Below are 22618 nucleotides of genomic sequence, written 5' to 3'. Positions count from 1 at the left end.
CATTGTGATGGCTCTGCTAAGCAGGGGACTACGGCCCCCTCCACACTGCACATCCCTTTGGAAAGGCTCCTGAATGGGAAGGTCCAGACTCTTTGTGGAAGCGGCAGCATCCCCTCTGGTTTTGGTTGTGACATCTAGATGGGTTCTCTACCCCTGCCACGGTCTCGCTCAGCCCTTCAGTTAGCAAATAAACCCAAGGGCAAGAACCAAGCATTCTGCACCAGGCAGGCCCCAGGGTCCCAGCAGGGCCCAGTTGCCAGGGGTTCTAGAGGGCCCGGCAGAGGCTTCAGGCTGGGAATATAGAGCCGCAGTTTGAGGGCAGCTGTCACAATGGGAAGCACAAACCAAGAGAAAAACAACATTTGTTTTCTTAATGGCGCTGCGGCTGCAATTCAGGGCATGAGCTTTTGTCAACTCTTAATGCATCTAATTGCAGAACTCTTATCTGTCTCTCCATCCATCCCCATATACCCCATCTATCCATCCATCCATCCCCGTACATTCCCATCTATCCATCCATCCCCAAACGTCCCATCTTTCCATCCATCCCCATACACCCCATCTATCCCCCTAAACCCCATCTATCCCCGTACACTCCATCAATCCCCATACACCCCACCTATCCCCCTATACCCCATCTATCCCCATACACCCCATCTACCCATCCTTCCCCATCCATCCCATTCATCCCCATATACCCCATCTATCCCCATACACCCCATCTACCCATCCCTCCCCATCCATCCCCATATACCCCATCTATCCATCCATCCATCCCCGTACATTCCCATCTATCCATCCATCCCCAAACGTCCCATCTTTCCATCCATCCCCATACACCCCATCTATCCCCCTATACCCCATCTATCCCTATACACCCCATCTATCCATCAATCCCCATACACCCCATCTATCCCCCTATACCCCGCCTATCCCCATACACCCCACCTACCCATCCTTCCCCATCCATCCCATTCATCCCCATATACCCCATCTATCCCCCATCTCCATATACCCCTATCCGTTGATTGATCTCTATCAATAGATGGATCTATTGATGTGTCTATCATGCCGAGGAAGGTTGTGGAAGCTCCTTCCCTGGAGGTTTTCAAAAGGAGGCTGGAGCCATCTGTCTTGGATGGTGTGACAGCAAATCCTGCATCTTGGCAGGGGGTTAGACTAGATGATCCTGCGGTCCCTTCTAACTCCATGGTTCTATGATTCTGTGTTCCAGACTGCCTGGTCTGTCTGTCATCATGTACACCCAGCCGTCCGCACCGCATGTATCCATCTATTTCTCTGCCTACATATGTACCCATCCATCCATCACCACACGGCCATCCATCCGCCTACCTGCATGGGTACCCCTCTTCTCAAATGCGTGTCGTGAGCACCCATGGCTGTAGTGGCTGTGTGACATGTGAGCAACGCGAGGAGAGCAGACCTGAATGGCCGCAGCAAGGGGAAGGGTAGCAGCTTTCAGTCACATTTGTCCAGAGCGGCGTAGCCTCCTAAGCCTCGTAACCCCTTCACTCACCCCACACACCCTTCCCCGTCGCTTTGATCAGACTTGCCTTAAAAATGACCCCTTCCGACTCCACCCGGCTGCCTGCGTCAAAGTCCTTAACCCTGGCACCCCGGCACAGGGAGGCTGGTTCGCTCCCGCTCCACGTCTGCCTCCCCTTGGCCACCCGTCCCTCCCCAAGCCTTGGCCTGAACTGCCTATTTTTTCCCCAGCCGGGGCTCCCAGCCAAAGATCTTGGTCCAGAACAGGGAGCGGGGTTTCTGCTGGCTTGTGTTGGGACTGCGTGGTTGAAGGGAAGGCACAGAGGTAAATTAAATTCCTAGCACAGCACCCCCTGCTGGCTGCTCAAAAACACTAGGAAACTGACGCTTGACACGTGTCCCTGCCAAAGGCCAAATCCAAACGGTCCCTCCCAGTCGTCCACTCAGAAGGAAACTCAGCTTGACGCCCTGCTTGGCTGCTAATCTGTCTCCCGCAGGCTGCAGCCGTGCAAAGACACATAATCAGTTCCTTCGCACTTCAAGTCATTAAAAAGGGGAACTGTGACAAAAATAAGATACATAAAATGTCTTTAGAAGCTAATCTCCTGCAGCTCCCAGATTGCTCTGAGCAAGAGGTTTATTGCTGGAGAATCTGTTGGCTGGTCTAATAGGATCAGGCCTGGAAATGATCCACTGAGATTGTATTCTTCACAAAGAGGGATGTACCACTCCCCCATTAAAAGCATTACCTTTATTATCCTGGCAAAGCAGGATGAAAGGACAGACAGTCCTACCACTGAGCTGCCCAGTCGGAGAGCCATGGCATGGGCAGTGGGGTGCCTGCCCCAGGAGGTGGGATCGGGCTGGGTGGGCTTCACCTGGGCTCAAGTGGTAACAGTGGGGAAGTTGTGGGTTCAAATCCTGCACCAGCCGCCTGGTCCTGTGGTTAAAGCCCAGGAGTGAGAAGAAGGAGACCCAGGCTCTGCCCCGACTGGCTGCCCGGCCATCGGAGAAGTGGCTTCACCACACCTTGCGGTGGCAGCATGAGTGGCGGAAGGCACTAGCTGCCCTGAGCGTGAGCCCGGCCAAGGCATTAGATCTTGTGCCACCGAGGCACCGCTCTGTTCTTAGCGCAGCAGCTCGAGCCGAGCTAGCACGAGGATAGCGCCGCCAGCTGGAACTTGGACCTCCAGCTCGACGTGCAGTTGGATGGTATTTGGCTGCGCGTTCGGTGTGCTTCCTGGGCCCACAACGGCTAGAGGCTCCTAGCTCTGCTGACCCCTTTGGGACACTTGGCGTGTCAACGGCGCTCTAGAAAAGGCCAATTCTGTTAATCTTGGCTGATGCCTGAACCCTGCCCCAGGACCTGTGGGAGAGAGGGTCACCAACTGGCGGCCTTTTGGCACTCGTAATAAACACTTAGCCAGTGCTATGGGCGGGCAGGGGCTTTCCTCGGGTCCCAAGAGCTTGGGAAATGGCTTGTTGGTAGGGCCAATAAAAGCTGGCACAGCCTGCCCGGGCGCCTTGTTCCCAAGGACAGAGTCAGCCACACTCGTTTGTTTTCATCCACAGGCAGCTCAGTCATTCATTCCGGTGCTTGAGGCCAAACCCCAACGACAGATGCTCCGGTGCAGCTCTCGTAGGGCTCAGTGGAGCCGTGTGCCCTCATCCGAAGGCAGCAGCTGGCTGCAAACACGCTTATCCTCGCACGGAGTCCCTTGTGGCCAGATTTTCAAAAGAGCCCATTGTTCTCAACAGGAGCTGCAGGGTGCTAACTGGTTTTGAAAATCATTGGTATCATCTATCTATCATCTATCTATCCCCATCCACTCCCTCTATCTATCTATCTATCTATCTCTCTATCATCTATCCCCGTCCACTCCTTCTATCTATCTATCCCCATCCACTCCCTCTATCTATCCCCATCCACTCCCTCTCTCTCTCTCTATCTACCTATCCCCGTCCACTCCCTCTATCTACCTATCCCCGTCCACTCCATCTATCTATCTATCTATCTATCTATGTATCTATCTATCCCCATCCACTCCCTCTATCTATCTATCCCCGTCCACTCTCTCTCTATATATATATCTATCTATCTATCCATCCCCATCCACTCCCTCGATCTATCTATCCCTGTCTACTCCCTCTATCTATCTATCTATCCCCGTCCACTCCCTCTCTCTGTCTATCTATCTATCCCCATCTACTCCCTCTGTCTATCTATCTATCTGTCTATCTATCTATCTCCATATACCCCTCTATCTATCCCCATCCACTCTATCTATCTGTCTATCTATCTATCCCCATCCACCTCTCTATCTATCTAGCTATCCCCACACATCCCCTCTAGCTATCTATTGCCATACACCCCCTCTTTCTTTCTATCTATCCCCATCCACCCCTTCTATCTATCTATCTATCCTCATACACAGCCCAATATCACCTACCTATCCCCATACATCCCCTCTAGCTATCTATCGCTATACACCCCCTTTCTTTCTTTCTTTCTTTCTTTCTTTCTTTCTTTCCCCATCCATTCCCTCTGTCTATCTATCCCCCACCCCCTCTATCTATCTAATCTATCTGTCCACATACACCCCCTCTAGCTATCTAGCTATCCCCAGACACATCTGTCTAGCTGTCTCTCTCTGTCTCTCATACACTGTTCTGGTCTCATTGTGTCTGACCCCCTCCGCTCCCCCACATTCTCCCTTCCTGCAGCATTTGGCAGCCCATCTGCCTGGGGCCTTTCATAGACATGGGCCCAGTTGGCACAACGTGGCTCCACGTGCAGCGGGCTGAGGCAGGCGGTGGGCTTTGGCTCGTTGCAGCAGGAGGGCAGCAGGGCGGCATCGGGCTGGGGCTCCCGTTCTGCTGCGGGGCAGTCGCGGGGAGGGGGCTGCTCCTCCCGGCTCAGCGCCATCGGACAGCGTCACAGGGAGCCGAGATGGACATTAAGTCAAGTACTCGGAGAGCAATAATGGCGTAAAGCAGCAAAGACACCTCTGGGCTCCGGGGGCGGCATTTAACCGGGTGCATGGGGGGGGTCGGGCAGGGAGGAGCAGATTGGGCCCTTCAGTCCATCCACCACATCCAGAGCCATCGACCATCACGCATGGGGACGTGCAGTTTGGCCCCTGTCTGCTCTCACCCTGACACCCCCTGCCTCAGGGGCTCAGGATTGGCTTTGGAGGCTCTCACCCCCCCGCCCAACTCTGCACTGTCACACATTGCCAGGAGAAGCCCCAAGCAGCCAAGGGGGTGGGCGGGGAAGCAGGAGTCTATGTTTTGTTTAATTAGTGTAATTAGTCTAATGTTTGCCAAGTGCTGTGGAAATAGACAGGGCTGGGGGAAGGCGGGGGGCTGGCTCCCCTGAGGAGAGAATCAGGGGCAGGCGCTTCAGGGGCGAGGCCTGACAGCTGGGGAGGAGGAGAACGAGGGAGCCTGCAAGCGCAGGAACAGACAAGGGGCTGGTGGCGGGGGGCTGAGATGGGGGGGATATGGAGTGGTGGGGGGCTGGGATGGGGGTATGAAGCGGGGGGGCTGGGACGGGGGGATATGGAGCAGCAGGGCTGGGAAGTGGGGATATGGAGTGGTGGGGGGCTGGGACGGGGGGGTATGGAGCAGGGGGACTGGGACAGGGCAGCTATGGAGCGGTGGGGGGCTGGGACATGGGGATATGGAGCGGGGGGGGGGGGGGTGCTGGGATGTAGGGAATGGAGCAGGAGGGGACAAGACTCCCGGGCACAGAGGCTGGAGGAAGGCACCAGGTTATGGAGCCAGTGAAAATCCTCCCTGGAGCTATTCAGCAGAGCAGTGCCTCCCCCCGCAATGCCCCCCCTCCCGGAGCACTAGCTGATGTGCCCTTGCTCTGGCTGGCCAGATCGCCCCTGAGCGTCCCTCCCTGATGGCCTGGGCAGCGCTCACTCAGGGTGGCCCTGGAAAGGAACATCTCCCTGGCGGTGTCCCGGCCGTGGCTCCCCCAAAGGGCTCGTCTCGCGGGCAGAACCTCCTCCGTGGACCGGTCAGCGCAGAGTCTGGGCCGGACCGAGACGCTGCATGACGGGCAGCACGGCACGTGCCCGGCACACGACCGTTCACCTTACATCACAGGCCCAGAGGGTTTGCCACGCTGGGCCAGCCCAGGCCCCCCCTCCTGCCCCCAGCCGGGGCCCAGACCTGATGCTTCCAGAGGGAGCTGAACGTAGTAACTGGGATTGTGCAGAATTCCCGGGGGGGAGGGAGACGGTCTTGCTGACCCCGCTGGGCATCGCTTTAAGTGCGAGGGGCTGGTGGGCTTTGACCTTTGACTCCAGCTAGCGCAACTGGAAAGTCTGGTGTGGGCCACGGGGCACATCCAGTGCCATCACTTCCCCCCAGATTGCCCCTCGTGTGGCCGCCGATGCTCCCAAAGCCGAATGGTGCCGCAGGCACGGCCGGGCAGCGGAGAGACGGGCTCCCTGGCGGTAGCCAGTGTCGCCGACAGCAGCACGCGTCCCTCTGCATTTGCTCAGGGCCACGGCCAGGCTGCTGGCCCTTTGGGCGGAGAGACTCCCCCAGACGCGGGCTTCCCTCCATCCGCCCGCACACGCTCGCCGGGAGCCTGGCGCGAGATCTGGAGCCCAGAGCTGGTCCCAGAGGTTGGGGGCCTTGAGTCGGCCCATCGTAGCGCTAGGGACCCTGCTGTGAAAATCGGATTCCACGCCCGATTCAGAGCCAGACCCGGCTGGTGAAGGGGAGGCTCCAAAAGGCTCCGTTCCAGGAAGCAGCCAGAAGTCAGGATGCTCCTCCAAAGCACCCCCAGCCTCGGGCGCCTGTCAATTTGAGCAGCCCTGGCTTTTGCTGGTTCAGACGGGGGGAGACATACCGGGGACGTCTACACAGCACGTCTGGGCGCCTGGGTCGACTGACGGGCTCACGCTGCGGAAGTGAACGCAGCAGTGTCGCTGTTCAGACGGGCTGGAGCCTGGGTGCCGAGACCCTCCCCCTGCCAGGTCTGTGGGGAAAGCTGGGAGCAATGAGAGGGAAGGGGAAATGTTCTTATGGTATCTGAGCTGCTTCCAAGCCCAGAAAAGGGGGGTGGGGGGGCTTGCAGCACAGGATCGGGACAGGGCTGTGTTTGGGGTCAAGTTTATGGGGCGATGGGCAGCATGCTTTTGAGGCAAGGGCTTGGAACCCCCAATTTGCATGTGGGGTGAAAGTTCTGGGGCTTTGCTGTTGAAGTGGGGCAGAGGGGCAGATTGCGTTTTGGGTGCAGGTTGGGGCTGGGGCCTCAGGTCGGTGTTCAGGGCACGGGCTTGGTTTGACCACCCGCAATCCATAGACAGGAGGCTCCCGGCCTTGGGCCTATGGTCATTGCAGAGTCGGCGGGTGGGGGGAAAGCAGAGAATCGCAACAGACACCGGGCTTGAGAAGCAGAAACGGGCACTGACCTGGGTCCCTCTCCTCTCCCGCTAACAGGTGGAGCCTTTGCTAATCCCTCCCCCCCCTCCCCGGATACATTTTCCCCTCCTGGCTGCCAATTTAATCTGGTGGAGGGAGGGAGCGAGCGAGCAGGGTGCCCTGACAGCAGCCGCTGCAGCCTGCCTGGTATTAGCTGGAACAAAATAGGACAGAACTGCAATCCGTGCGGGTGGGATGGGACCGGCATACATAATGAAGAGCAGTGTTGGGGGGCGGGGGGCTCCGCTTGTCGGCTGGCGACACGCTGCATTCGTGGCGAGGATTTTCGGGAAACCTGGGAAGATTGAGCGGTACGGCCAGATGTATTGTGTCATTCCCTTTCGAAAGCAAAGGAACACAGGAGGGGGGATCCGGGGGGGGGGGGGGGGGGGGGGGGGGGGCCTGCAACCAATGAGCCAGCTGCCTTTGGCACCGCTAAAGCCCAGGAGAGTGAGTGATCAGGCAGGTATTAGAGGGAGGAAAGCTCCCACTTGGAAATGCCGTTGCGTGCAAAAGGCAGATGGTGATTCCCGCCTCCCAGGCCTGGGGGGTGGTGGGCACAGCGACCTTGGCGCTGATGGGCAGAAGGAGAGAATGTGATGCCAGGGTCACCTGGGAGCCTCCGGGAGATCAGGTGGAGGAGCACAGAGAGCGCTTGCCGGGGGTTGGCATAACGAGCCGCTCCCAGGTGGCTGGGGAGGCGTCAACCCCAGTCTGCCCCATCCTTTCATTCCCCCAGGCCTCACAATGCTGCGCGCCTCCTCCCCCAGGCAGGAAAGCGCCCAGCAGAGAGCACCGTGGCTGGGGCCAGGACTGATCCCACGGGGATGGTCAGTGGCGGCGACGGGGTTTCACCACGGTCACGTTCCAGGAGCAGGATCTCACGCTGGCTGGGACTGGCCCGGAAACGCCAGCACCTTGGAACTAGAGCTGGGTGGATTTCCAAAGTGGGAGGGGGGCACTGTTGCACCCAAAGGTCTGGATCCTTCTGGGGTCTGCAGCACTCAGGGGATTTCTGCTGGGCACTGGGACTGGGGCGGTGCATGGAGACGATGAATGCGGGGGAAGGGTGGGGCTGGGGTGGTTGGTTTCAGCATCGGATGAATGGTTGGAGGTGGGATGGTTCCGTTTGGGATGCACTTAAGGTTTGGGGGATGGTTCAGTTTGGGGCAGGGTTGCCACCTGTCCAGGTTTGCCCAGGATCATCCCCTTCTTGGGGTAGCTGAGCCAGGAAATCTGCCAGGGTGCTCAGGACATCCTGCCAGCTAGCCAGTTTTATGGGCTCAGGCTCAGAGTTCCCCTAAGTTCCCCTGTCTCAGTGTCCCCGACGGGGCTTTGTATGGGAGTTGATTAACCGGGATGCAGGGCCATCCCAGCCACACACCCTCCTTCCTCCGTCCCACCTACACCCTGCCCATGCCACGTGCCAGAGCGCCCCTTCACCCAGGGTCCCCAGAGGACATAATGCCATGCCCTGCAGCCCCTGTGTACCAGCCTTGCTGGCCACAGGGCAACAACAAGCAGTGCCCTTCCTTTCAGGGCAGCCACTGACACCCTCGGGTGCTTGGTAGGGTGTCATCGCTTGTGTGGCACACAGCAGGCTCCTGAGGAGAGCCGGTCGGGAATATTTCAACCCCAAAATGTTTTTTCAGCGACAAGCACCAGTTCGTCCAAACTGAAACCTTTTGTAGGAATGTCCTGGGTTCAAAGGTTCAGGATGGAATTTCTGGTCCAAACCAGACAGATTCTTCTTATTCGTTGAATTACCGTAGTGCCTAGATCCCCAGTCATGGAGCCGGACCCCGTCGTGCGTGGTGCAACACAAACGACAAAAAGACAGGCCCTGCCCCGAAAAGCTTCCGCAGCGAGAGACCCTACAACGACCTGCTCACTCAGGCCCTCACTTGGGATGTGCCTGGCTCAGAGTAGGGCCTTTATCCTGTTCCCCCATCCCAGGTGCATCGCCAAACCACTGGGCTGCAGGCTGGCTCTCCTTCCAGTTAGTCACCAGAAAACTTCAGAAGGTCTCGGGTTTTGTCCCGCTGCAGAACAGGGACATTTTTGAAACCTCAAAAGAAAAAAAAAAATTGCGGGATGGGAAAATGCTTCCCACCTGTCTCTGGTGCTGAGACCTTTGAACCTGTGGCCGGGGCTCGGGGTTTGCCTCCTGCCTGGACGAGCACACAGCCTCTGTTAGAGATGGGGCTGAAGTCAAACCCTGACCCGAACAGAGAGAAAAGCTGGTGCCAGATCCCAGCTTTGCTGCTGGGGCCCAACTCTGCCTGTCCAGAATATTGGAGGTCAGAGTGCGTCTTCCGCTCTTCATCCCGTCTGCCCCTCCCCAGCCTCTCTCAGGAAGAAATCAGGAGAGGGAAGGGGGCAGGGGGATGCTTTGGAAAGGAAGAGCGGCATTTCCAGCTATTTTTGTTTTTTAATTAACGAAGCTGCATTCCCCACTAATAGGGATTTAGCGCCAGGCCCGTCCCAGGGTGGCTGACTCCCGGCCCCACTTAGCCCCTTGGTAACATGAGCTGTGGAATGTTCCATCCTAAACAGAGGAAACCGGTGTTACACTTTCCATTCGGGGTCCAGCCTGAAAGGGCCCGGGGGCATATTTCAGGGACGGGGTGGCTCAGAGGCTTTGCTCAGGAGCTCCAGACCGCGTCGCGTTCCATGCAAGGCTGCTAGGTTGAATCCAGCCCCAAGCAGAAAAAGCTGGAATACCATGGTTGGCACGTGATGTGAGATGAGTTGCTAGGACTCCCTGGAGACCCATGCAGTGCCAGCGGCACTAAACCAGCGTACCGGAGAGCAGAATCAGGCCCAGAGTGATCGAGGTCCTGCTGAGAGCGGAGGGAGCTGTCCATGCTACATGCAACCCAGGCGTCAGGCCCCGGTACGCGCTGTCAGGCCACAGGACAGCCACAAAGCTGGAAAACAACAGACCAAATGCCAGGGCTGCTTCACAGGGAGCTTGGCTGTGTCCACTGAGAAGCCGGAGGAAGGCAACTCAAAACCTAGTGAAGCCAAGGGGAGAGAAGCCATGTCCGGCCTCTGCTCTTTTCCTGACTTTCCAAAATTGTAACATTTTAACTGCTACATTTCAAGAGAGCTTCCCCACCTCCTTAGGGCCACACCCGGCTTCATCCTAGAGCATGGAACAAAACCACAGTACCGGTGCCGCACACCGTCATCGGTCACGACCTTTGCAGCAGGAACCAGGCGAGAACCTCAAGCCACAGAAGCCCAGCCCCTTGCATGTCAGTCCGGGGAGATCGACACTGCACACTGCGGGAGCCAGGCTTGTGCCCTCGGTGTTTCCACGCCCACACTTGAGCGTCCACACTGCATTGTAAACCCAGGTCTAACGTCCGTGCTAACGCGTCCGTACTGCGCTACGCCGATCTTCTGACTCAGGGCTGCGGCTCGAGCTGAGTCCACACTGCAAAATGACAGGGCCTGGGTCACCCCCCCGCCCCTCCCAGCAGCCACTGTGGGCCAGCGGATCAGACTCAGAAGGAAGTGAAGCACTTACTGAATAACTGTCTGGATCCGTCTGCTGTCTCTTGTCTCATCTTGTGAGCCATTTGGGGCAGGGACTGTCTTTCTGGTCTGAGCACGTACAGCACCTGCCACGCGAGGGTCCTGGTCCCCGACCGCAGCTCCTAGGTGTTACCATAATACAAGCAATAGTGCTAATCTGTGTATGTGATAGGACCATGTGCCCCAGCTCCCTGCAGCCTCCCACAGCCCAAAGCTTGTGTTTCAGGCGTGGACTCTGGCTAGGTTACAGCGAACCTCACTTCCTAGGGAAGCCGTCTCTGGGAAGTGCCCATGGAGTCACGGAGGCTCTGTCCAGGAATGTGCTGGCTGGCCAGCCTGCTGATCCCACAGCTCCCTGACAGCGCTGAGCCTCTCAGGCACAGATCTCGCACTCACACACACACGCTGCCTGGGAATGAAGCGATCTGGGGCGCAAACGTGAGTGGCAAACGGCTCTTTTTTCTCACTTCATTACCCTTTTAACCGAGCACAAAGCAGCTTTAAATCCCATCTGGTCAGAAGCATTTTTTGAGGCATCTGCGGCACCGCAAGGGGGGGGGGGGGGGGGGGGGGAAGCACATCTGACCGCGAACAAAGCAGCCGCAGCGTCGCCAGCCTGGGGGTGATGGACTTGAAAATATTATTAGTCCTGAATGCAGCTCAGACATGGGAGGGGTGAACGCTGAGGTGAGGAGTGTATATGGGGGGGAGACGCGCCTATCGGGGGCTTGTGCAGGGGTAGGGGGGGTGAGTTAGTACTATGCTTGTGCACGTTGTGCCTCGGGTTTGTGTGAGTGTTTGGCAAGGGGGGACGAGTGAGCAAGTGTGTATGTGTGTGTTTACACACCCATGCCTCTGTGTGTGCTACTTCGAATGAGTCTATGGAAAGGGCAGTGTATGTGTGTGGAGGAGGGCGCTCTATGTGTGTGTGTGTGTGTGTTCATGTGCGTGCGAGCCCCGGTGTGCGGTGACGTGTGGGCGCCCCTGTGTATATGGCCTGTGCATGCCTGTATGTCTACCTGTGGCTGTGGCTAGTGGGAGGATGGAGGGGATGGCTGGCTACTAGGATCCTGCCTGTTCGGCCTACCCTGCCTGCTGCCTGCGAGACGGGTTGCATTTCCCGTCCCTTCCCTGGTGCATGCTCAGGAGAACGGCAAGGTGAGCTGATGTGGGCTGACAGAGAGGGTCTCCCAGACAGCCATCAGCCTGTCACCTCCCGGAGGGGATAGTAAATCCTGTTGCTTAAAAATTCAGCGAAGGTGAGTGATCTTTATGGCAGTGGTTCTCAACCAGGGGTCTGGGGCCCCCTGTGGGGGCCATGAGCAGGTTTCAGGGGGTCCGCCAAACAGGGCCAGCGTTAGACTCCCTGGGGCCCAGGGCAGAAATCGGAAGCCCCACCGCATAGGGCTGATGCTCGGGTCCCTGAGCCCGGCCACTCGGGCCTGAAGCCGAAGCCTGAGCAACTTAGCTTTACGGGGGCCCCTGTGGCAAGGCCCCGGGCAATTGCCCTGCTTGCTACCCCCGAATACCAGCCCAGGGTTTTATATGCAGAAAAGCAGGTGTTTTGGCACAGGTGGGCCGTGGAGTTTTTGTAACGTGTTGGGGGCAGGGAGCTCAGAAAGACAAAGTTTGGGGACCCCTGCTCTCTGGGCTAGGTAAATACAGAGACAGGGATGCTTGGGGAGAACCAACAGCCTGCTCTGTGCCGCAGAAGGTTCGCTCCGGCCAGGTTCGCTGATACTGTGGTGCCCCGGATTTTGCTAAGTCTGCACTGGCTGCTGAGTGGCGGTCAGGGTCGTGTCGTGTTGCGAGCTGTAAGGTAGGCAAGCAGAGAGAGTGAGCGCATCCAGCAGGCAGCGATAAAATACCAGCCTGCACCTGGGGCTGAAATTCCCAGCAGACCCAAAGTTCAAGCCTCAAGAGTGCAGAGGCTAGAATGAGCTTCAGACCATTTCCCCAGCACCGGATATCGCTTTGCAGCCAACTATTTCTTTATACCTTTGGGCTGGTCTATACGACGCAGGTCGGCATTAGGCCGCTCATGTCCACCTAATTATGTCAGTGTCTGCACTACAGCCATCCTCCCACCGATGTAGGTGCCCTAGTGCACCGACATCCTAACTCCACTGCCAGGAGGGGTGTAAGACTTATGTCCATGTAGTTAGGGCAACACAGTGTCTGTGTAGACACAGCTGTTGGCTGTCTCGTCAATTTCAGGGCAGGAGAAGCCCCAGCAGCTTCCCAGGGCTCCCAGCTGGAGCCCTGAAATTGACGAGGTTGCTGGGCTCCAGGCAGAGAGCGGACAGGGGAGAAGCCCTGGGCAGGGAATGGGAAGTGGGGAGGGCAGCCCTCCAGGAGCCAGTGGGGCAGCCAGACTCCTGGCAGGGAGCGGCCGATGGAGTTGAGAACCCAGGCTTTCAGCTCCCCACACTGCCCTTCTTAGCTAGGTGCAAGCACTCCTGGTGAGGACGTGCACCACCCGACCCTAGGAGGGTAGTGTGAACAGTACTTGCCTATATTAGGTCAACACACATTTCTAATGTAGACATACCTTGTGTGTGTGTGTGTGTCGCACTGGTGAAAGGTCTGAGCGGGGCAGCCCTTGAGGCAGAAGGTTTCGCTTTATCCTACCAATAGATGTAGCAAGGCAAGCGCACACACACACACACCCCATGCCTTGATTGCATGGCTCACACACACACACACACACACACACACACACCATGCCTTGATTGCATGGCTCAGTCAGCCCTGGGTCTCCACACACACACACACACCCCATGCCTTGATTACATGGCTCAGTCAGCCCTGGGTCTCTCTGCCGAGTGTAATAACCAAGGGTCACAATAAACACAATCTATGCTGGCGGGTTTTACATTATAGGTACATGGCCACTGGGGCCATCTCACAAAAGGAGCAACATACGAAGTTGTTGTTGGTTGTTACATTTTTTAAAAAATTGCCGAAACTTAAGAGGTTCTGAAGTGGTTTCCCTTTTGCAGGATTCAAAACCACAGGCGTGTTTTTCATGACATTTTTTTAATCATAAAGGTCAGAACTGGTCCTAAAAAAACCACTGTTGTTGAAATTTCTTGATTAACCAAAAACAAGCGAAAAATGTGAGTAACAGTTCTGAGAATGGTGTAGGTAAAGATGTTGATCAAATTGTTCCAGGGGGTGGGGAGGAAACATATTTAGAAAGTCAGCAGGTTTTCAGGAATGGGATGGGAATAAGAGACACCACATATCCCATTCCCATTCACCAGTTCTAGCCAACTGGTGTATTGTCACCAGTTCACTGCTACCATGAGCAGGAGAGCTGCTACACAGAGATTATACACTGCAGTGAACTAGTTAATGTTTATATGCTCTGCTGCCCCCTATTGGATGGAATCAGAAAGACACAGCTGTGTGTCATGAGCCCTATAGTGCTTCTCATGTGGGTCAAGTGGCAGAAGCCAGTGCTTGTGGAGCAGAAGCTGAAATTCTATCCCTGCTGTGACCATAAAGTGCCCAGTGACGTCCTAGGTGCCCAGGGATTTATTAAAAGATGGTGTAGATACAGCAGTACAGTAGGTAGATTCTGCTGAGGGACAGATCTGGTGTAGAGAGAACAGGAAGATGCCGCAGAGGCGCAGAGCTGCTTAGATACATATTGTAGATAGATGGCTGATAAAGGCAGAGATGCTGTTGTCTGATCGAGATCAGACATGCAGTGGAAGGGAGGCATTAGTGAGCATGTGAAGCAGATAAATACTGCAGCCAGGAGGGGAAGAGGCCGGGTGGAGAGGTGGCAGATAAACAGACCTATTCTGGGGAGCAGAGTTGAGTCTGCTGAGAGCTTCTCCTTCCACTGCTGAAATCAGCCACCTTTGGTTCCTGTGTATAATCAACGGAGGCCCCTCTTCACAGCCCAGCTGGGCGCCTGCACCTGGCATCAGAGGCTGGAGTGCTGTTTAGCGCCCCGTGATGGCAAACTGGGGACGGGGACAGGGACACATCCTAGCACAGCTGACCTGGCTGCCAGGATCCTAGGGGTTCATCGCCCATCGGGGCACATCTGTGGCTCTTGTCACAGCGTCAATAATCCACATGGGATACTGAACAGCCTTAGTAAGCACTAGGGGAGAGTCCTTTGCACAGCCTCTCACAGGCACTGCCCGCAGGGGTCAACATGCCAGTGCCACGCTAACTAACCCTGTCCATCCCCCGGAGAGGGAGGCTAGCACTGGGTCAATCTGCAGGCACACAGGCCACCCTGCTTTTCTCTAGGCTGCATGCCATGGACACTCCAGACTTCAAGGTGGCAGAGGGGATACAACTCAGACACTCCTGCTACAGAAGCGCAGGGCCCTGCCCCTTGAGCTGAAGTAGGATGTCTGGTAGCATGATAAATACTCTGACACACGGAGCGATTCTGATTCCTTCCAGCAGAGAGCAGTGGTTACGCCCATCCCAGCTCATTACAGTAGCACTATACCCATTTTACAAACAGGTAAAATGAGGCACAGAGAGGGGAATGAGACTTGCCCCAGCCAGTGCCAGCCTAGGACCAGATCCCAGAAGAGCAGATTCCCAGAGCCCCGCTCTAACTCCTAGAGACCCATTCGCGGCTGTACCTGACAGCTGTAGAAAAGAAATTCTGTATGAAGATGTTGAGCAGGAAAGCTACAATAACCCCACTTATCTGTCTGAAGTTGTATTCAAAACCCTCAATCTCTATTGCCCTCTGGGTTGGGACTCCAGGAAATGTCAAACTTCAGGGAGTTTGAAAGCCCCATTTTGGAAGCTTGACTCCACCTCTAAAAGTTGGGGTACTCAGCTGGTCTTGCCAGGAAGCAGATGGTCCCAAACCAACCCCTCCATGAATTCGGGGGAAGCTGGATCTGACGCTGAACTTGGTGGATTGGACCATCTCTCCCAGGGATGGCAGGCGATTGTGTAGGGCAGGAGCGAGGGGCTTTGGCAGAGCTGTGGGGTGGGCCAGGACTGGACTAGCTGCAGACGGATGCTCAGGCCCGGATTAACCCATCACAGGGTCCTAGGCAAACATGCAGTTCTCGGCTCTGACCTTCTAAACAGAGATTCTCAACCTGGGGGGCACACCCCTGTGGGGGCATGTTGGACTTTCAGGGGGGTTGTGAGCATTCTGATGGTTCAGAATAGGGGGGGTACCAGATCACAGCACCACTCACTCAGGTTTGGCCTAGCCACACTGCCCCCTCCCCAAGGCCCCCCCCCACACACACACAAATTTGGATCCAAGGATTTTAATGGCCTCCACAAATCTGGGCCCCAGGCATGCACCTAGTTTCCTGACATATGAATCTAGCCCTGGGGGTGCTGCCGGTGAGGAGTGAGGGGCACCAGCAGAGCTGTGTGGGTGCCCAGGGCTGGCACAGCAGAGATCTGTCCCATGTTACCTCAGTCAGTCCCTTTTCTCCACAACACCCCGATGATGGATCACTGTCCTGAGTAGCCTCATGCAGGAACGCCCACCCCAGTACCCCCCCAGCCCTGCGATGGTATCGGGACAGTCACGGGCTGCCAGTCGGGTGCTAGCCCCTTGACCTGCATTCATGTCCTCAGGCCCCATCAGCGTCTCCAGAGGGTAACAAGAAAGAACAGGGGTGTCTGCCATTTTCCAGCCTAGTTACCATCGCCACAAGGTCAGTGAATCGAAGTACTTGGGTGGCATTTTCGGCTCTTGTTACCATCCTCGGATTCTTATACCAATTGATTTGTTCAGCTGCCATTTTCTCTTCTTGTTAAAATCCTCATCACAGTGGAAAGGGGGGGGGGGGGGGGCGTGTGTGCAATGGGGCAGGGGGAGCTGGGCACATCCAGGGAGCATTAGAAGGGAAAGACAGGTGCAAAGGGGACAGGGAGAAAACTATCCCCCCTAAAGACACAGGCCTGGCATGAAGAGGGAAACGCCATGAGGAGGGGGCTAGGACAGACCCAGGGGAGGATTTCTCTAGATTTCAGAAGCAAAGAAGGCTGAACCAGTTTGGATAAACTCAGAACTGAGCCCCCCCCCCCCCCATACCCCTCCCCGGGAGCCTTCGCCCCAGGCCAAACCTTTGGGCCACGGGATACGTTCTGATGCAGAAGGGTGAGCGCCCCCTGCTGCATCACCGGCGCCCGTCTCTGGAGCACCCACGAGCAGTGCAAAGGTGCGAGAACCTGCTCCCCTGCATGGGTGCCTGGCCACCTTCCGTGCTAGCTGACGCTTCCGACTGCCTTCAAACCCAGCCCCGCGTAGACCATCCAGAGAGGCCAGCCCCAAGGTAGCAAACAGACCATTGACTGGCAGGACCCTCGTCTGCGAGGAAGGGACGCGATCCCTTGGCCAGCTGGAGATGGTGAAGGACACTGATGGCTCCACTAAGGCCCTGAGACTGGAGACAAAGGGTGGTTAGAGCCATTGGTATCTGTGGTTGATTGAAGGTGGCTCCACTCACCCTTTGTCACCAGTCACAGGGTCCTGTTGTTGGGCCCTGGGGCAAGCAGACCCCTGCCTGCTCTGGTTCGAGGCTGGGGTGAGAGTGGGGGCAGATCTGGACGTCGGGCCGAGGTTAAAGTCGCCTTGTGTTCTAACCCCCATCGCAGGTGGGACTTCACCACCGTCAGCTCCCTGCTGGTACTGACATGCAGGTGGAAGTGGCCGGTCCTAGCTCTGAAATCATTTGTGGTTAGGGATGGAGGAATGTCCTCGGGGGGAGGACGTATCCTTCAACGCCAATAGCCAGAGGCTGCCGAAGCTATTCGAGGCACTCAGCTGTCAGGATCTAATGATCACTTCCAAAAGTTCGCACTCACGGGCTGTTCCAGGCCTTGCTCTGGATGCCCTGGGGCTGTCCCCAGAGAGAGCAGCAGTCAGAGCTGTACCTGATACTGCTGCCCCGAAGGGCTTGACGCCAGTTCTCCCGACAAGACTGGTCACTAGGCAGGTACCCTGGTGATGGGCAAGGCTGGGCAGGAAATGGTTTTCCCACCCTGGGAGATTTTCCCATCCCGAATCAGGAGAAAAAGTCAAAATCTAAAGAATTTTCACAAAGTGACAAATATGCAAACGAGTCCATTCAGTCCAGGCCGAACGGTTCATTTGTATTTTGACTTTTTTAAACCTTTTTTTTTTTGGGGTCGTCTAAATTTACTAAACTTTCAAGGCGTAAAGTCGCTTTGATGCCAAAATCCTGCAACGTTTTGTGCTGAAAATGTCAAAAGGGGCCGTTTCGACAAGTTCAGACCTTTTTTTTTCACAAAAATGTTTCAAGTTGGGAGATCTGTTGAAGCTGACCCTCTTCCAGGAATGGGGCAGCCAGACCCCCATCCCCACCCCCACCACATTATACAGACCTGACCACCACCCCACCCCCCAAAGCTTGGCAGAGGGGGCGCCAGTGAGTTCAAGCAACGTCACTCACACCTCTCCAGGGGTAGCCTTCCCCATAGGAGCCCCGGGGTGTGTTCCACACAGATCAGCCCATTTCCTGCTGCAAAGAGCTCCCACCTGTCTGGAGACGTCCCTGTCTCAGCATCCTCCCCACTGAGATCTCAGGTCCAGACACTGAGCCCCTGGCCGGTGGCCCTTACGCCACCGGTGCCGTGCAATGGAATAACATTCAAGGGGGAACCAACTTCCTGGTGTAACTGCTGGGAAATGTGGGGATTAGTCAGTGCCCCCGCTGGATAAACGCGGGCTCCTCCTCAGCCTGCCTTGCCGTCACCCCCATCTCCCATTAGTGGGGGCTCCAACGTTCAGGCAGGTGCAAGGGAGTTGGGACCCCACCTGGCCTGTCACCCAGCATGGCACCATAGAATCGTAGGACGGGAAGGCACCTCGAGAGGTCAGCTGGTCCAGCCTCCTGCACTCCTGGCGGGACTCGGTATTATCTAGACCAGCCCTGGCAGGTGTTTGTCTTACCTGCTCTTGAAAACCTCCAATGATGGAAATTGTCCTTATTGTCCTTAACTGCTGGCCATAAATAACCTGAGGGCCGAGGTGGCAAGAAGCATTTTTCAAATGCGTCAAGTTGAATGGGGTGGCCTCTGTCTGAGCCCATCCCCCCGTCCCCAGGTGGCATGTGTGCGTTCACACACGCATGTACACACACACACACATGTACACACACGCACACGCATGTACACACACACACGCATGTACGCACACGCACACACACACAAGTACACACACACACAAGCACATACTCCTGCCCGTGCAGAACGTGTGAACGTGAGCACCCAAAGCACACATACTCAGGCGTCCACACACACACATGGGCATACATGCACACAGGCCCACCGACATGAGTGGCGTGACCCACAGCGTGTGGGTGGGCAGCACCCGTCGAGCGGAAGGGGCAGCCGTGGCTGGCTCACTGCCCAGTGAGTCGGGGTCCCGAGCCGTCCCTGGGTCAGACCCAATTTCCCCAGCTCCAATGGGCTTCTGGCTCAGCTCACAACGAACTCCACCATGTCTGTCCTGCCCGCCACGGGCTCCTGCAGTTTAGTGACACTGGGTGACAGCTGCATGGCTAAACATAGATGCCTGGGGCTTTCCGTAGCCACTTAGCATCCCCTCCTCTCCCTCTCGTGACCACGGCACGCGGCAACTCGGGAAGGCCAGCCAGGCCAGCATCCCCCAGAGGAGCGCGCCGATGACCTAGCATGAAGTCTCACTGAGATCTAAGGCGTCTTGAGCACAGGCCAAGAGCTAGAAGGCACCATGCTAGTTCCCACTCCCTCCCCTTGCATCGCCACTACCAATAGATAAATTGTCTATTACCCAGCGAGCAAAGCTGGCAGCTTCCCGACTGGCACTAGCCCCATCCTGCCAGCGCTCACATTCCCCGGCTTTCGTCTCCCCTGCCTTGAATATTCTGCTCACAGGCAATGAGGAGAAGCAAAGAGGTTTTTAAATACAAAGCTGCTTATAAACCAGAGGTGGAGGGATGGAGTTTCTCCCCCATCAGCAGCATAATTGATTCCCCGGCATTCAAATTCCTGCAGCCGCGGCCCCTAAAATAGCACGTTTCCGTGCTGGCGAAGGGCGTGGGACGGCCGGCCTGGGAGAGTCGCAGCCTCTGTTGATCAGCGCTGGGCGCAGCCGAGGCTGTGTGCTTCAGGCCTATCCCAGAGTGCCCACCTCCAAGGTGGATGAGCCGCCCGGGGCCCATGCCTGCCTTGACCTCTCTGCTGGGCCTGGCGAGGAGGGCTGGTTCATGCCAGTTTCCAACAGGACTTAGCGAGCCTGCTAACTTCCAGTCCTTAACTCGTGTTGGTTTCAATGGAAGTTAGGCGCCTAAAGACCTTTGCAGTTCTGGGCCTTAAAGGCCAGGTTTTCAGAGGTCACCAGGCGCCTAAAGCTACAGACAAGAGGCAGAAATCAATGGGAGTTGGGTGCTTGGGCGTTTTTGAAAATCCCACTGGGGCTAGCGTCACAAAGAAACGTGGGCGAGGGACGCCCACACTGGGCTCTCCCATGGCCTGGTGGGTAGGGCGCTCCCCTGAGACGGGGAAGAGGCTGCTTCAAAGCCTTTCTCCTGCTCCGGTGGAGGGGGCTGTGAACCGGGGCGGTCTCCCAGGTGAGTGCTGTACCCAGTGGGTTACAGGCGATAAGGTTGCTCTTCCTCCTCTGAGCACACTTCCTGGCTTGAGCCCGGCAGGCATGTGGGTGCATTGTTCTGGGCCTTGGGCGTCTGGTCTCCAGGCGTGGGGCTGCAGGGCACACGCTCAGAGGCGGAAACATAGGCGCTAAGGGACCTTTTACTGAAAAACTGTAGGCGCCGAGTGGGTTTAGGCACCTACGGGGGGCAGCTGAGCAGGGCTTTTGCAGAGCCCAGTGGGGGGCCCTGATTCTGGGATTTAGGCTCTTAAAGTGGCGGTTAGGTGCATACAGCAATTTGTGACTTGCTCAAGGTACGGCTCTGCAGCTTTAGGTGCCTAAGTACCTTGAAACTCTGGGTCTATGTCCCTTTTGCAAATGGGCTCCTAAGTCAGATAGGTGCTTTTGACAATGCTGCCCACACGCACTCGCCCTCTGGGGCCTGGCCCGAGACACTGCCCCTCCCCCCAGCTCGTGTCACACAGAGGGAAAAGAGCTGAAATCGTTTTGAATGAGGGGTTCGGGTGGGATCCTGCTCTCAGTTGCGCCGGTGTAAATGCAGAGAAGCTCTTCACAGCTGCTGGGCTGCGGGCAGACGCTGCCGCTTTATTCGCTGAAGAGCAGCGCTTGGCTACTGATGCACGGTTGACGAGTTTTGCAATGATGTGCCGTAGTGCGGGGGGGATGTGTCCGCCCCGGGTACAAGATTTTTAATGTGTGTCTTCCGCACAGTCGTGAGTCCACAGCACTCATGGGTCTTAAACCCCCGCCCTCCCCCAGCCCCCGACATATTAACCCTTAGGGTACCGGATGTGCTGGGAGAGAGGCGGATTAGACAGTCAGGACCCAACCCAGAGTGGGCTCACTTGGGTCCCTGGCCCAAAGCTGCCTTTTGAGGTTCAGGTTCAAGTGACCCCCGAATGCTGAGTCGCACAACTCAAGCCCTCCCGCTGCACCAGGCCCACGGATTGACGCCAGCTTTGCGCCGTACTAGAGCGCTCAGGGATGCTCTGGGGACCTCGAGCTGGACGTGGGCTGAGGTTGGCGCTCAAAGCACAATCTGTAAGTACATGTCTCCTGGGGGGTCCCAGTGAACACCCCCCCTCCCCGCCCCAGCTACCAGTGTCGTCAAACTCTCAGCCCTCCGCTTGGCCTCGCTCCTGCCACGCGGTGTCTCGCTCTCGACCCGAACGGCTGTGTGACTCATGAGGCCAGATCCAGCCCTGGTGTAACTCCGCGGCAGTGACCGGGGCCCCGTCCCTGTCGCCGTCAGATAACCACGGTGAGTGGTACCACGGTGGCCGGCGAGTGGAGGAGTCGGTCCGGCTGCGCGATGTGGCAGATCCTGGGTATTTACTGCCTTGGGAGCTCAATGCTGCCCGAATCGAATGGTGCGGCCCACAGCCCTACAACTCTGGCACGCAGAAACGGGGACGGCTCATTAATGGACTGTCAGCAGGAGCCGGGAGAGCCAGTTAGAGAAGGAGGGCCTGGTAATAGGAAATGACTGAAAGAGACAAGAGGAGTAAGCCAGGCAGACAGGCTCATAAGCCAGATATCAGCAGAGAAAGGAGTGACTGGGTCTGTCAGGGCTCCCAGGAGAGGAGGGTGGAGAGTCAGGTTGGACCCCACGTGCTCCCCACAGCTCCAGGCAACGCGGCTTTTGGGAGACCCCCTGGCCAGGGAGGGAGGGTATAACGTAGGGTGACCAGATGGCCCGTTTTTAAAGGGCCAGTCCCATTTGGGGGGACTTCTTCTTATATAGGCTCCTATTACCCCCCCCACCCTCTGTCCCGTTTTTTCACACTTGCTGTCTGTTCACCCTAGTATAACGTGAACCCTGCAAGGGTTCATTCGAGTCTCTGGCAAGCACAGAGTCCCAGCCTGCCCTCGCGTCCATTGAAGGTGTTTAGTTAGATTGTCACAGCTCCGAGCTGTCAGGTCCATTGACACTAACAATAAATAGAGTGTAAACTACTTCGATGAGTAGCCGCCATCTGGGACAGGGCTGTCTTTTCATTCTGTGTTTGTACAGCAACTAGATATAAAATATCATAGCATATAATTAATTCTGCACCAATGTAAAATTAGGCTCATCACAATAACAACAATAATATAAGCCAGAACCACACAGCAAATTCTCTTACACCCTCCTCCCTCCCCCATCACTCCATTACCTCCCACAAGCGCTTAGGTTGCCTTGTGTCCAGAAGGTTCACAAACTCCAGCTCTGGTGACCTGGCCAACAAGGGATTAGCCAGTGACCACTAAACTCATTATATGAACGGAGGGGGAAGCATGGCCTAGTAGGTAGTGAAGGACATGGCTGACTGCTAAGTTAGGGGCCTGCCCCAGCCAGGGATTCAGCATATCCTTTGGCGCGTCACTCCAGCCTTCTGCACCTCACTTCCCCGGGCTGTAAAATGGGGCTAATAACACCTGCCTAGTGTGAGGTGTCATTACTGTGTGTAAAGCATTGTGAGATAGACAGATGGACGCTGGCAGAGAAAGGGC

General features: G+C 56.4%; 1 protein-coding gene across 4 annotated transcripts in view; it reads left to right on the top strand.

The window, feature by feature from the left end:
- LINGO3 (leucine rich repeat and Ig domain containing 3) overlaps nucleotides 1–22618 on the top strand; it is a 103515-nt gene that overhangs the window by 70425 nt on the left and 10472 nt on the right. The window contains exon 1 of one of the 4 annotated variants that reach the window (XM_037885906.2): nucleotides 10752–10932. The exons of the other annotated variants lie outside the window; for them this stretch is intronic. The gene's annotated coding sequence lies outside the window, so the exon portion shown is untranslated. Of the gene's footprint in view, nucleotides 1–10751; nucleotides 10933–22618 lie in introns of those variants that run through there. 4 annotated transcript variants of the gene reach the window in all.

The sequence above is a fragment of the Chelonia mydas genome, chromosome 25, assembly GCF_015237465.2.
Source record: "Chelonia mydas isolate rCheMyd1 chromosome 25, rCheMyd1.pri.v2, whole genome shotgun sequence".
Taxonomy (NCBI): Eukaryota; Metazoa; Chordata; order Testudines; family Cheloniidae; genus Chelonia; species Chelonia mydas.
Note: the sequence above shows the minus strand (reverse complement) of the source record. Positions and strands in the feature narration are given on the sequence as shown.